Source organism: Spinacia oleracea, chromosome 5 (genome assembly GCF_020520425.1).
Source record: "Spinacia oleracea cultivar Varoflay chromosome 5, BTI_SOV_V1, whole genome shotgun sequence".
NCBI lineage: Eukaryota > Viridiplantae > Streptophyta > Magnoliopsida > Caryophyllales > Amaranthaceae > Spinacia > Spinacia oleracea.
The window spans coordinates 32,925,736-32,931,560 of record NC_079491.1 but is presented as its reverse complement, the minus strand read 5'-3'; the positions used below and the strand labels follow the sequence as shown (position 1 = coordinate 32,931,560).

General features: G+C 36.3%; 1 long non-coding RNA gene across 1 annotated transcript; it reads right to left on the bottom strand.

Moving 5' to 3' along the window:
• Positions 1–3,026: 3,026 nt before the first annotated feature.
• LOC130461158 (uncharacterized) lies at positions 3,027–5,199 on the bottom strand. The gene is made up of 3 exons (XR_008921548.1): positions 4,488–5,199; positions 4,011–4,071; positions 3,027–3,372 (listed from the first exon to the last, which is right to left on the bottom strand). It is a non-coding gene; the product is annotated as an uncharacterized lncRNA (long non-coding RNA).
• Between the last annotated feature and the right edge of the window lie 626 nt (positions 5,200–5,825).

Sequence of the window (5,825 nt, the reverse complement as noted above, 5' to 3'; positions counted from 1 at the left end):
GATTGGTTTGGTGCGGGTGCGGGTGGCTGGGAATGATGGAGGCAGCAGGTGGTCGTGGTGGTAAATGAAGGCCGAGAAAAGTGGCGGCTGCGATGGTGGTGGTTCAAGACCAAAATAGAGGAATGAGGTAAGAAAACTTCACAATTTCTAATGGTGATAATGGAATAAGATGTTGGTTTTGGTTGTGAATTGAAATGGTGAATCAGTAAGCTATTTATAGATTTTTGGAGGGATGCAAAACGTCATCTATGAGCTATTGTTAATGGTTTTGTCAGGAAACAATTGGCATAGAGAGAAGAAGGAGAATCAGTGGGCAATACCAGTAGAATTGAAATACAATGGATCTCATGGGTTGTGCGTTGGCTTGAATTGGTGAAGGAGGAAGTCAAAAGTTTGATTGTCTGGCATACCCCATGTTTGCCAAGTATGCTGATAAGGAAGAGGAAGAAGAAGACTTTGGTTCTTGTAGTTGTTGACTTGGAATTATTATAAGGGCAAATTTGTAATTTAAAAGCTTGGAGCTATTTTTGGAAACTACTAAAAATAGAAATGTTTAGCTAAAATTATTCTTTATGAAAATATCGTTAACGAAAAATAAATAAATTTTCGTTTATAACTTATCGTTTAAAATAAATCGTGAAAACGTTTAAAATAACGAAATTTGATTATTCGTAATTAAAACGAAATCAAGCTAATAAATATTTTTAATTTTAATAAATCAAGTTTAAAAATTTCGGGATATTACACTCTTACCCCCTTAGAAAAAGTTTCGTCCTCGAAACTTGAAAGTTAGATTTGAAAATCGAAAACATTCGAATAAAAGTATAATATTTTATTTTAAAACCAAGATCTCACAATTTCATTCAAATTCCGACAACGTCTAGCTTTCATTTTGCCATCTTTTTAATGACTCCGCTTCAACTCGAGACCTAGAATCGAAGAGTAAAGAATACAGAAGGGGCAAAATTATATGTTGGTCTTAATCGTCATTAAGGTCAATTATATTCCGCCATCGTCTTTTGTATCTCTACTTTACTTTATAAAATAGGATCGAGGAGCAAAGAACACAAAAAGTGGCAACCTTGTTAGCATAGACTAGGCTCCCATTTTTCTTTGTGAGATCCCGTTTGAAAATATTTTCTACCAAAAGTAGTAATGTTTTTAATATAATTCTGAAGATAGATATAATGACAATAAATATTTACCTAACAATTGTAAAAGTCATTTGTTATAATAATCTCGTACTCTGAGCTCAGGAGAACTTCCATCGAAGACGACTTTCATACGTAACGATTAGTTATTACCAATGCAATCATGTCAGCATAAACATAATCCATAAAGCATATCTTAAACACATAATTCTTTAATTGAAAATTTGATACATAAGCATAACATTCATATAACTAATGATGGTAATACATCTTAGTTTGATACTTGATTAGCGCATATTACTTTCAAAATTTCCATCATTTAGTTTAGACTATTTTTTTCTAGATGTTCGATCACGCGTTTTCAAAAGATCATTCATTCTTTACTCCATACTAGCGAAGTCGTCATTGTCATTTGCGTCATCGTCTTTTCCTTGCATTAAAAACACTCTTCCATTCGAAGTTGCTCCACGTGGGGGATTACGGTTGAAATTTGTAGTGCCACCATTTCCTTTGTTTTCATCGTTTCTCCTATCACCTTGCTCTCGATGTATTTGCGGACAATCTCTGATTTGGTGATCTTTGCTACCACATTTGAAACAATCTCGCGTACCAATTCGACATTCTTTCTCTGTATGGTTCCATCTTCCACACTTGGCGCATCCACGATTCTTGTTGAAGTTTTGGTTTCCGTTATTCCCTCCTTGATAGCCGACATTGACATTTTGTTTCTTATGGTTCGGTTGATTTTCTTCGAAGCTTCCTTTTCGTTTTCCATATGTTTCTTCTCGAAGCTTGATAATTCTTTCGACGTTAATTGCTCGATCGTACAACTCTTGGAAAGTGGAAATTCTAGAACTCGAAAGACGATCACGGATCTCAATGTTTAATCCTCCTTCAAATCGATTCATCCTTTGCCTATCAGTAGTCACCAGGTCAGGGGCAAATCGAGCAAGCTCATTGAATTTCACTGCATATTCCAGAACATTCTTCTTTCCTTGACTCAATTTGATAAATTCCGATTCCATTTGTAGTTGCAGAGAATAGGGATAAAATTGTTCCCGCATAGCTTCCGTCAGTTTTTCCCAACCAAAACCAGGCTCATTTTGGATTCCTTTAACACTTTTCCACCACAGGTTGGCTTGTCCTTTCAAGTAAAAGACAGCATAGTTGACCTTCCATTTCTCGGGGCATTGAGTTGCATCAAATAATTTCTCCATATCGCTAATCCATTCCTCAAATTCAGTAGGGTCTGGCTTGCCATCATAGGTAGGGGGTTTATGAGAAGCGAACTTCTTGAACATGTTGGAGCATTCTTCTTGCTCTGACCTTGGCTTTTGACGATTTCCTTGCGGAAGTTCCGACATTATCAATCTCATTAAATCCATTCGATTATCGCTTGTTTCTCCTGGAGTGTCCCCGAAAATGGGATCCTTGCGCAATTCTTCAATTCTTTCTTGCATTCCTCCCAGCGCTAATGCAGATTTGTGATTACCATTGCCATCGTTAACATCGTTATCGTTTCTAGTGCCGTCAATAGGAATATTTCCGCTTGAAGTCATCGCCGATCTGATCGCAAGGATACAACACTTCAGATAATCTTTTCTTCTTGAAATTAGACTAAGAAATTCTGCAAATCATAATAAAGAAAACATTCCCGTTGCATTCCCCGTCCTATCACTCACACTCATTTCATTTTAACTTAGCATGATTTTAACTCATTCTTTTTACTCATTCCTTAAAATTCTTGCTTAAAACCTAATAAATTTTATTTCGTGCAAAACCCGTAAAGTTTAGCACTTATGGTCGCAGAACCTTGGCTCTGAATACCAAACTGTAACGCCCCGACTTTTAAACACCATTAATTAGGTTAATTACCTTTAATTAGCAGCGGAAACCCTAATTTAGTCGGAGCGTCACTGCCGTATCTCCCTCGTGGGAAATACAAGGCGACATACCCTTTTTAAATTTACTGACTACTGTTGAGTAACTGTAATTATACTTCACTTCGATTAATTCTTTAATATTTACACCGAAATCTAAACGAACTTTAATAAATATTCCTAACATTGATTAAAGATAAATATTAAAATCTAACTTAATACTTAGAGTTTAAATAATACATCCATTATTACTAGTGAGACATAGTTATCTTTATTAAACATCGATCGTGAATTTGATGGTTGCATCCTCACTCTAAGGCATCCCACGATCTTCTTCGTACCTAAAACAAAAGCAACATCGTGAGCCGAGGCCCAGTAACATGCTACCCTAACAGCGTAAACTCATTTCAATTCATTTTATTTACTTTGCAATCAGGGAGAATAGAACATAGTAAAACATTTTCATAAATGCAATAAAACATCATTTATAACTTGAAACTTTGATAGTTCCCATTATCTTTCTTAAAACCTTCTTTTTACTTGGTAACTGACAAGTTAGCCTTGCGGGACGTCTCCCACCTTGCGATAGTCCTCAAGGAGCACTCTCCCTTGTTGGACATACGCCCGTACCTAAATAGTTTCTCTTTTAGCTTGCGGTAACCCTCAAGGAGCACTCTCCCTTGTTGGGTGTCCCGCGGTACGGCGGTACGTGCACGACCTAGAAATAGTAACCCCACTAACTGCCAGAACCGGTTACACTTGTATTTATCATGTTTCTTATCTTATTATTATTAACTCATAGACATCGTTCTTATAAAATCATACATAAACATGCTTGAATATAATCATCATAAAACATACTTTATAAACACATTTCATATCCCACAATCCAATAAAAACATATCATTATAAACATATTTCATAATCTCATCAAAACACATTTCATAAGGGGATTGTGGGTGTTAACAATAGATGTTACCTCAACCGTAGTTTATACTTCCTATTCGATGGATCGTTCGTCCTGAGCTTCAAGTCCGATTCTTTCAGAATATTAAATCAATGAATTAGTTATTGAAACGTTAAATAATCTCAAATCGATATTTATAAATCATAATGAATTTTATAATGAATTTTAATAAAAAGTATAATTTTATAATTTAACGAAAATATTATTAAACGAAATTTAAATCGAAATATATATATATATTTCATAAATCGATTTAAAAAAAAAATTATTATTTAAATTCCATTTTTGACTTATAAAGCTAGTAGGTTTATTATTTAATTTTTGTCCTTGATAAATTTAGTACGGTAATTTATTTTTCTTAAACTCGATAATCAAATTTATTTATTTCCTGAAAATAATAACAATTCATTAGTAAATAATTTATATCATAAAATTTATTAAAACATGAATATTAAGGAATTGAAAATCTGAAATTCATGTTTGTCTTACCCAAAGCCCAATTGATTTGGCCCAACTTGAATAAGGAGGAATAAAACAAAGTTTCAATTTCAGAAACTTTGTTTCTGAAATTGTAGAACACGAGCAGCAGGGGAGGGGGCACGAAGGAGGAGGGGAGAAGAAGGGAGACAGGCGGCGGCTGGCTGGGCGGCACGGCGGCGCTAAAGCGCGCCGGTGATGGTGATGGTGATTGCGGTGCGGCGGAACAAAAAGGAAGGAGGAAGAGGGTGGTCGAGTAAAACAGGGGAAAACAGGGGAGGGGTGTTTCCGGTCAAGTCTGGTCGGCGCAGCGGCCGTTCGCTGGGTTGTTTGGGGCGGAGATGGTTCTAAGACGAGGTTAGGTGGCCGGAGTGTGGTGTCTTTGTGGCTGGGTGGTGCGGCAGAGGCAAAGGATGATAGAGGCAGGGGAGTGCGGCACTGCGGGCCGATTTGGTCGAAGGAAAGGGGTGGGGATTGTGGCGGTGGTGGTCGATTAAAGCAGCCAGCAGTGAGGCGAGGTGGTGGAAGAGGTGTTGATTGGTTTGGTGCGGGTGCGGGTGGCTGGGAATGATGGAGGCAGCAGGTGGTCGTGGTGGTAAATGAAGGCCGAGAAAAGTGGCGGCTGCGATGGTGGTGGTTCAAGACCAAAATAGAGGAATGAGGTAAGAAAACTTCACAATTTCTAATGGTGATAATGGAATAAGATGTTGGTTTTGGTTGTGAATTGAAATGGTGAATCAGTAAGCTATTTATAGATTTTTGGAGGGATGCAAAACGTCATCTATGAGCTATTGTTAATGGTTTTGTCAGGAAACAATTGGCATAGAGAGAAGAAGGAGAATCAGTGGGCAATACCAGTAGAATTGAAATACAATGGATCTCATGGGTTGTGCGTTGGCTTGAATTGGTGAAGGAGGAAGTCAAAAGTTTGATTGTCTGGCATACCCCATGTTTGCCAAGTATGCTGATAAGGAAGAGGAAGAAGAAGACTTTGGTTCTTGTAGTTGTTGACTTGGAATTATTATAAGGGCAAATTTGTAATTTAAAAGCTTGGAGCTATTTTTGGAAACTACTAAAAATAGAAATGTTTAGCTAAAATTATTCTTTATGAAAATATCGTTAACGAAAAATAAATAAATTTTCGTTTATAACTTATCGTTTAAAATAAATCGTGAAAACGTTTAAAATAACGAAATTTGATTATTCGTAATTAAAACGAAATCAAGCTAATAAATATTTTTAATTTTAATAAATCAAGTTTAAAAATTTCGGGATATTACAGGTACTTAGTGAGTTAAGCTTCGAAATAGGTGTATTTAATTTCTAAGTAAGTGCATTTGGTGAATTAAG